The sequence below is a fragment of the Patella vulgata genome, chromosome 3, assembly GCF_932274485.2.
Source record: "Patella vulgata chromosome 3, xgPatVulg1.2, whole genome shotgun sequence".
In the NCBI taxonomy this organism is placed as follows: Eukaryota; Metazoa; Mollusca; class Gastropoda; family Patellidae; genus Patella; species Patella vulgata.
This window is the reverse complement of record NC_065881.2, coordinates 40,566,035-40,576,350: the sequence shown is the minus strand read 5'-3', so window position 1 is coordinate 40,576,350 and position 10,316 is coordinate 40,566,035. Positions and strand designations below refer to the sequence as shown.

General features: G+C 35.9%; 1 protein-coding gene across 1 annotated transcript in view; it reads left to right on the top strand.

Annotated features, from left to right (window-relative positions):
* The first annotated feature begins 2,290 nt into the window (after positions 1-2,290).
* The window catches only part of LOC126814548 (uncharacterized), a 42,941-nt gene continuing 34,915 nt past the window's right edge, over positions 2,291-10,316 (top strand). Inside the window, exon 1 of the mRNA XM_050539777.2 lies at positions 2,291-2,354. The gene's annotated coding sequence lies outside the window, so the exon portion shown is untranslated. The remainder of the gene's footprint in view (positions 2,355-10,316) is intronic.

Sequence of the window (10,316 nt, the reverse complement as noted above, 5' to 3'; positions counted from 1 at the left end):
ACAATAATTATTTGAATAGCTTTAATCACTGTTGAGTGGAATCAATAAAGGAGAGGAGAATAATACTTGTAAGATAAAAGCAAAATACGAGTTTGAAATAATTATTATGTAAGCAAATAATGTTTTGAGTTTTCTAAATTTCTGTTTTGTTTGTGGCCAGTAATGCCTGCTTCAACAAGTATGTTTAATTTTTAATTAAAGCTGTTGGTTGATAGTTCCCATCAATATGTATTTCTGACTTTCATCGCATTCCCCGTCTTCGTTAGCCCAGATGGAGTACGACATTAAACCTCATTTCATTTCTTATCACTCTACCAACAAACATCTGAGTCAATCGGTGGGGTAGTCATTCATTCTGTTCGGCTTGGTGACCCCCTTTTTACCCTAACTTTGCTTTTAGCTCTGTTATTTATTCAGTTCATATTATAATGCATATGCAATTGTCCATTATGTTGATTCTAAATAAATAACTTTTCAGCAAACAAATTCTGTTTTGACAAACTAGATTAGACTGTGATTTTTGTGTGATAAACGATACTGTTTTGTTGGTGCTGTGTCTGTCGCAACTCTGGCAATCATAAAATGTATTTGAGCAAGTTGTGTTTAGCATTTATTCGATTTAGGCACATATCGAACTGTAGCTTCTTCACCTGCCCCCTTGTTCGAAGAGGCTACGGATCTATTGCAAATTTAGTGTGTGGCATTGTGGTCACAAGATGACGAACGCTATCGATATTCAGCGTTCCAGGACCTTCCGCTCCGGAATTACCCCTCTTTCCCGAAAACCTTGTGAACGCGATAGAGAGTACAGTTTATGACAGAGTTAATTTTCCAATTTTGATATTGGGACAATGAGAGGATGAACTCTAACCGCTGTTCCCTGTTCTCTGCCCATCTATTTCAATATGTGGACGAATTTTGCATGGCAACCGGTTGTTTCAAATTTTGAGCAAGGAATGTTCAATATATTTATGCCTTGTTTTGATCACAGACACGCCGACAAGACTGACCAATAATATTTCTTTGTATAGTTTAAAAGGTAAGAATTGGAGATGAACGAATTCTGTCTGATAATATTAAAAAATAATATATCTACATAATTAAATTCGTCTGGTTGAATATTGAATAAATAAATACATTCTTGGTTCTAGGTTTATTGTTCTTTATAAAGTAAGGACGGTCTGTCTGCAAGGGTTACATCTCACTGTGCCCACTTTTGATTAATCCAATTAAGGTCTAATTAGGATTAGTGTATTAAGCGGATTAGGATTGGGTGTTATAGGTAATTAGACGGAAAAAAACGTAACAAATTACGTAACTGAGTTCTGGGTGGAGGGGCAGCATGGCAGAATGATGTGGAACCATTTCCACACTGAAGGTCCACGCACAACGAACCATGTTGAAGGATGGCATTCCAATATAACATCCATTATTGCCCCCCTCACCCAAATATTTTTAAGTTGGTGGCTTTTTTTAAGAATGAACAAGCTTACTCCGAAGTAACCATTCTCCAGTTAACATCCATTATTGCCACCCCTCACCCAAATATTTTTAAGTTGGTGGTTTTTTTTAAGAATGAACAAGCTTACTCCGAAGTAACCATTCTCCAGTTAGGTGCCAACGGAAAATTACGGCCTAAGAGAAGAAAGTACAGGCAACTAGAAACCCGACTCCAAACTCTGAAAACAGATCTTCAGAACGGTATAAAGACTGTATTCGAGTATGCCGATGGCGTAGCCCGTTTAACTACATTGTAAATTTTCATTGTTTATCTTGTTTATCTTGTATGTTATATTTTTATTACATATTTTATATATAAAACATCGAAAATTGTTATATTTTCATTAAATTATAAAGTGCTAATGTGATGTATGATATATCCATGTATGTTATATTTTTATTAAATATTTTATATATAAAACATCGAAAATTGTTATATTTTCATTAAATTATAAAGTGCTAATGTGATGTATGATATATCCATGTATGTTATATTTTTATTAAATATATATAAAACATCGAAAAATAAAAAAAAAATTACATAAAATATTTGGTTTTTTTTCCATCTAATTACCTATAACACCTAATCCTAATCCGCTTAATCCACTAATCCTAATTAGACCTTAATTGGATTAATCAAAAGTGGGCACAGTGAGGACACACCTCTAGAAGTCTGTAAGTAATTCGTAATATTGATTGAAAGCGTTTTACACTTCACAGCTCGTGATCACACGACACGACACGTCGGATTCTAAATAGCTCCACAAAACAATACAGATGACAGAATTGACTCAAGCGTGTATTAGTGGCGGTCTTCTACTGACAAAATTATGATGATTTAACTCCCAGAGTTGGTAAGTAGAATATAATTATGTAATTCACTGGAATGAAATTATAGAATGTTGATTTTTATTGTTGTCTATAAATTGTCGTGTTTCTTGTAGTGACGTGGCGAAGCCAGCTAGGGATATTAGATGTTATATGTGTTATGTCGTGTTTTCCTCAATGGTGCATTTGTCATACCGATCCTTCTGACGCCTCATTTCAATAAATTTGTGAAGTCTTTTTGTTGGCTACTATCTAGATTAAAAATAACATATTTCACACAAATTTCGTGAAACGAAGATTGAGTGGTAATTATTGACATTTATTTCATTGAATTTATTGGACCGCAAAAGGCGGATCATGAATGAGATACACCTAATTGGAGGTACTAATTTAGAAATTGTTGACGCAATGGATTTCAACGATATTTTGTGGTAATTTTGTATGTTTAACAGTATTATAGACCCCCGGGCAAAGCAGTGTACTGGGGCCTCTATACCTACACAACGCTAGGTTGCAGATGTGACCGTTATACTAATTCAGGGGCGAATGTTTATGGTTTAGTAATTATTTATTGAAAAAAAAGTCACAATATAGATTAACATGGGAAACTCAACAGTAGCTTCGTCGTGTACGCTGAAAGAAGACTCGTAATGTCTGTCTGTCATTCTTGTATAACGGATTTTTTTTTTAAATTGAAGTTGGAGATATTTGATTGAAGTTTTATAGCAGGATTATAGATCAAATTCGCATTTCAGTATTGTTTGACTGGATTATAATAATGTTATAGATTAGTGGGTTTTTGTTATTTTTTGACTGAAAACAATGAAAGCTCGGTTTTGGAAAAAAAAGTGTTATTATTAAACTTTGAGGTATTTGATTGAAATTTGATACACTGTTGTATAACAGAGAACAAGTTTGCGTTTCGTGGGATTCCGTTAATTTTTCCTGATTTGTTTTAGGCAAAACTTTGCGATATTTGATTGAAATTTAGTACACTGTTTTATACCAGATCAATCTAAATTCAGTTTCAGAGAATTTATTCCATCTATATGTTTCTGGATTATATATTCACAGAAATATATTCTAAATATCACATGCATTGTAAAAAAAAATTTGCTTATATAGCTTCAGAAATACTCGCACAGTGCTAGTTGTTGTTTTATTATTATCTGTCATGATTTATTCCATCCATGCCTGTTGACGTTATATCAGATTAATAACAGTAAAGTTATGAATTAATAATAAACCTATATATTATATATTATAGTATAAAATATAAAAATAACTCCGATCTGCTTCTACATGTTTCAATATAATTTCATCAGGAAGCCATTGATTGCAAGGTTACCCTTGTGACGTCACAATGGATATTCCATCGTTAATTAGATTGACTGTTTCAATGGCATTTAGTAATTGAACTAGAGTATACAGGTCACAATAATGACTAGAGAAGCCTAGTCGAAACGTCGCTCAGTAAAAAGCAGTAATTGTATTCCATAGAATTGTGACCTGTATAATTAGATTGAGTGGATATTGTCTGTTTCGAAGGAATAATATTTGCAGCTCCTCGAATCGAACTTTCTGTTGGTTGGTGTCAGATACAATTGTTCGAATCCGCGATCTGCTGACTGTGAAGGAGAAAAACGCATCACAGCGAAAACTTATTGCATTCGTTTCGACATTCAACCCTAGAAAACGATAAACGGATGAAAGAAGTTTTAAAATCAGTAGAAATCATCAACAGCAAGCGTCAAAGTAATAGTTTGAAAAACATTCTTACGAAGGCTAATTTCACGTCTGAATCCTCAAACCCAACAAAGGTTGTGAACACGATATAGATAAGATTTCTTGAAGGCATATAGAATATTTATCAAATTGTGTCATCATGGAAGTTTTCCTTTTGGATAAGGTGCTTTCTATGGCTTTATTTTTCTTCGAGATACACGTGAAGGGGAAATACTTTTGTGAAATATCAGATAACGGGCGAAGGATAGCAAGACCTTTCGGAATGTCATTATTTCTGTTCTTCTTATTGCTTGATGTAAAAAAAAGACATATGACAGTGTCAAAAATATTATCTCTTGGCTGGGGCCCCCTAGATCTCGAGGTTCTGGGCTGCAGCCTGCCAAACCTGTAGGTAAATCCGGTACTGTTTTTTTTTAATATGGCGCTAGCTTACTACACAGGAGTTCCTCCGTTCGATTCCGATTTCCAGCCTGGTTTCACCATATCAGTGCTGCAGAAAAGCTGTGCTATATAGTTGTTCGTGTGTGTGGAAAACCTGGGATTCCAAGTATACACAGTTAATTGGTACAATTAAAAACTATGATTTTAACGCCATGAACATATCATACCGATTACAATAAAATTCATTGAGAAAACGTTTTAGCCTATAGGCTATTATATTGGCTGTTAGCGGCCATTCTACATTCTCGACTCGTTGGGTTGTGAAGGCGACAAAATACAATTGACAAAATGAAGGCGACGAATGTCGGGTTATTTTGTGGCGTTGTCGGATTGATTTTGTCGACTTGTCGCCTTCACTAACCGATACGTCGACAAAATGCAATTGCTTCACTACCCGACAAGTCGAGAATGTAGAATGGATGCGAACAGCCACCATATTTTATCACCCAATAACACATTCTACAGTAGATATCACTTGTGTGATAATTTTCATATTGTACTGAGCGATATCTCCTAGGGTATCGCTTTACATTTATACCTAAGAATTATATTTATTTATTTGTGCGTGTAAGAATGGGTTGGATGATAAATAAAATCTCGTACTCGTCAAAAGCTTCGCAGGAGATTACTGGTACAGGGCCCTCACAAGCCAATGTGGCGCCCCAGGACAAAAGTTTCAGTGACGCCCCCCCCCCCCAAAAAAAAATAATAATAAAATAACAAACTGTAACTCTTTGTTCAGTGCCTGCGCTCGGTTTATTTTTATGATTAAAGAAATTTTAAAATACATTTTTTTATACTTTTAACACTTTATCTAAATAACTATTGATTAAATCAAATTAAATGTAAAAATTTTATGTTTAATTCCCCTTCAACTCTCCATTTGATCGAAAAACCCTATAATATATCTTGGAAAAATCTACCCTCTCTATTTGCTGAACTGCCTTACACAGCTTTAAGGGAAGCGAAGGCCCGAATTTGTCCCCCTTTAAATATTTCTGGTATGGACTTCGATAATTTGACACCCCACCCCACCCAAGAAGTGTCGCCCCGAGTGTATGTCCCCCTCAGCCCCCCCCCCCCATGTGAGGACCCTGTACTGGTATCAAAGTTATATATATAAGACTCATCTATTTTGAGTCACGTAGAAAGTGATGAATTTAGATTCTGATGATTAGAGCAAGGAATAGGGTCCGTAGCCTCGAATAACAAACGAATGGTAGATAGTATATCAATATTTCTAAATTGTTTTCATTGTCACCATGTCTTGGCCGTCTATTATAATTTGTCATATTGCATAAACGTGTATGCAATATAGCCACAAATCACATACCATTTTTAAATTGCCATTTATTGAGTATAATGGGCACTGATATTTATCAATATACAGTAGGATATAAATGTATTGTTGACTCTAGATGACATATTGTACAGAAAGAGAGTTTTAGCTACTGACATAAGACACCACGCTTTAAACGTTAGTATATTGTATACTGTATGGACAGTGAAGGAGAACCCGGGAACCACACAGATTCGGTGAACCGTCCATTTTTCGGGCAAAGTATTTCCGTTTTTCGAGCACAAACACCAGAGAATGACACCATATATTATAGAAATATAATTGTTGTATAATTGTATAATGAAATCTCTCGCGGTTGACGCCCCCCCCCCCAACCCCAACCCCAACCCCAGCCTCAACTGATATGAGTCTGGTCCCCTCATACGTCTATGAACAAATCAAGTGAACGGATCCAAATGCACTGTAAAGTCCTGGGTCCGTAATAATAAACACTTCATTTTAAAAAAAAGGATGACGTACACAACCTGAGAGGCAACCCAAAAACGCAAACCAGAGTATCCCGTACATTGTATCGTTCTATGTTATATCATGATCGACTGTGTTTTATTACAAATCTCAATGTTAATACATTGAACAAAATAATTTAGATCTATCCAATGTGAAGCCCCAAAACCCGGAAGTAATCGATAGGGTTAAAAACATAATAAGTGTTTGCAAAATATCCAGGAATGTATATGTGTCGGCATACCTTTTATCTTTTTATCGTTTACCATGCAACAGAGTAGTACAGCTTTACGGTTGTGCCAATACTTTTAGGTATATGTTACAGTTAATCTGTGTAATCAGTCATTTCGCGTAATGACTAAACGAATCAGTCATTTCGCGAAGAGCCTGTGCAGCACCAGGCGTGTAATGACTGAAAATTCCAGACATTACACGGAATGACAAAAATGCCTACCCTTTTTTACACATAATGCCTGATTGCAGATTTTGCAAATCAGGCAATATGTGTAGGCCTAACACATAAAATTACAACATAAACTTTTAAAAAAAAAAAATTAATAATTGTTTTTAGTTTTTATTTCACTTTTTCATGGCATTAGGTCTGTAGAATGGTTGTTTTATTGAAATTTAATGTACTTATAAGTTTAAATCCTGCCCTTCTAATAAGCTTTAATCTTCTTTCAGGGTATTGTGTATCTAAAAACCCGATAAAATCATTGTTAATACATCAAAACAAGTAATCCGTTAATCATTGTGTTTTATTTTCAGGTAAAGTGGTATATGTCATATTACCCTTATCAACCTTGATCACTCTCAATAATTACATTACTTTAATTAAGTTGGGTTTCCTTCAAGGTAATTAGAAGGGTGTCTCTGATTGCTCAGCATTAACCATGTATTGTTGTTTACATGTATATATATTGTCATATTTTCATATTTTATCATTGCTTGATAATGATTAGAGAAGCCTAGTCGAAACATCACTTAGTAATAAGTAGTAATTGTATTCCATAGAATTGTGACCAGTATATTCCAGTTCAATTACTAAATTCCATTGAAACAATTTACTTGATATCATCATGGCAGAATCTTACGAAAATCAGTTTAAAGCAGATCTTTACAAGAAATATGAAGTTTGCAAGAAAATATTAATTCCAAAGGAGGCGTATTTCACAATGATAGAGAATATTAAATTAGCAGGAGCTGGTGGAACAAAGAACAGACATGGATACTACCTACTATCAAAGTAAGTACGACAAAGTTGTTTATAAGACAATTTATTTCCTTAATTTTCAAAATTTACAAATTTGACCTAAATATTCGAACAGCTGGGGACAATCCAATTCCAAAAATATAAGTTCCATTCAAAATTATATCATTTCTTTTTTCAATATTTTCCCGCCATTTTATTTTAGTTTTTTTCCCGCCATTTTCATTTCATTTTCTGATCCGTCTGGTTTTTAAACGGTTTGATCGATTTTTTTGAAACCTCTGGAACTGGAAGTCAATCAGATTACAGCAATACAAGTCTCAATCATTTCCTTTTTTTCAGATTATTTTTTCGCCCGGGTGAAATGTTTCTCGCTATATTTAAGCTTATAACTTTAATAATTATTTTTTTCTTGTAAAGATTCTTTATATAACTCATGACAGGTGACAGGAAGTGGTCGTGAATATGAAAGCTTTCATATCTGCCTTGCATATCTAGTTATACATGTTTTTGTTTTGTTCTGTCAGGGTTTTTGAATATAGGGTGGGTCTGGGGTGTATTTTTCATACATTACATATATGCATGGTCTAAGTATTTTTTTAAATATAGTTTTTAAAAATTTATCGTATTTTTTTTAGGTTTGAGATACTGCAGTGTGGTGATGTTGAGATAGTCATTTAAAAGCGTGCCGCGCATCATGAGGATCCAGTATCTTATGTCAGTATAGAAGACACGTACGATGTGGTGAAGCGAGCCACAGGCCATGGTGGACGTGGTCGAATGGCCAAAGAGGTCAACAAAAAGTATGCCAACATCACTCGCGAGGCTCTTGAAATTTTCAAGTCCTATTGCCAGGAATGTCAGAAGAAACGCAAGCGACCAAGGGTGTGTTGATACGTCTCATTCTAACAAAAGCATTCGCATCGCGTGCACAAATTGATCTGATTGATATGCAGTCCATGGCCCAAAATTCATTCAAATGGATCATGGTCTATCACGACCACTTGGCCAAATTTGTTATTCAACGAGCATTAACCTCAAAACGTGCTGCTGAGGTTGCTCATCATCTACTGGATATTGTTTTTCTTGTCGGTGCCCCATCTATCTTCCAGAGCGACAATGGAAGTGAATTTACAGCCGAGGTTATCTCTGAACTGAAGCTGGTGTGGCCCAGACTGGTCATGGTTCATGGTAAACCTCGACACCCTCAAAGTCAAGAGTCTGTGGAAAGGGCAAATGGTGACATAAAGGATATCCTTGTTGCTTGGATGGGAGATAAGAACACAAATGATTGGTCTGTTGGCATAAAATTTGTACAATTCCAGAAAAATTCCTGACTGCATTCTGGAATCAAACGATCACCATATGCCGCTATGTTTGGATGTGAAACTAAAGTTGGCTTAACATCATCATCTTTGCCGATCGAGGTTATTGAACGGATGCAAAGTGAGTATGATTAATTTATTGTTCGCATTTTCCAGTCTGCAAAACTCATTCACTAATCTTGACCCGGAAAAACTACCAGTCAGGAACCGTCACAGACTACCAGTCAGGAACCATCACAAACTACTGTCAGGAACTGACACAAATACCAGTCAGGAACCGCCACACACTATCAGTCAGGATCAGACGCAAACTACCAGCCAGGAACCGACACTAACTGCCAGTCAGGAACCGACACAAACTACCAGTCTAGATTTTGACTTTGAACCTCCAGCTAGCCCAATTGAACAGGGGAATAGTCCCTCCGATTTACTCAATACCCGCTTGCAAAACATCCTATGTGAATGAAATGGTGCCAGCTCTGCTCAGATGGTACAAACTCAGCGTATGGTCAAGGGGAGTCGAGTGGAACTAGCCACTGGCCAGGTGGGAGACAACGTAGCTGTACCTATCCCTCTAGTGGATAGGGGTCGTGGTGATCCACGTAATATTCTGGGAATAATCATCGACCGCGATGAGAATAATATGTACACCATTTGTGTCAAAGCAGGGATTCTATACAGGGAAGTTTTCACGCAATCAGTTTGATTTGTGTCCCCAACAGTTACTTATTGAATCTGATGTAGACCGTACAAAGACGGTAACACTTCGTCAGGCTGTACATAAAGAATCCAGCTGCGGTGGACAGGTGTATGTCCGGTGCAGTTGTGCAGGTTCCAGGAGATGTGGGACGAATAGATGCAAATGCTTCAAAATCAAAATCAAATGCTCCAGCCGTTGTCATAGCAGCCTGTTATGCAAAAACAAGTGATTTGATTGATGAACCAGTCGGGATTTTTTTTTAAAAAATTGATTTAATAGTAAAACATTTGTGATGAAATTAATATTTCGTTTCAACGAATTAATATTTCGTTTCAGCGAATTAATGTTTCGTTATAATTTATATTCTGCAATGTATGATTTAACGTTGGATGTGAAGTCAATAAATTAATGTTTTACAGTGATTTTTAGTCATTTCGTGTAATGACTGGAATTTTCAATCACTGCACGTATTGCCTGGCGCCCACAGGCATTTCAGTCATTACATGAAATAACTGATTACACAAATTGACTGTAACATATATACTGTACGGCCAAGACCTTTCATTGAAGTCAATATACCTGGCACTAGAGTACTATATACTGCTAAAATGAGATTAAGCTATAAATTTCTCCAGAGACGATTGTCGTGATAATCATGAAGAAATGCTATCTTTATACACAATGGCTCTACTCAATGCAACTTCATCAATCAACTTCCTAATGCTTCTATATTACCCCGGCGTTTCTCAAGGGATAACTGAG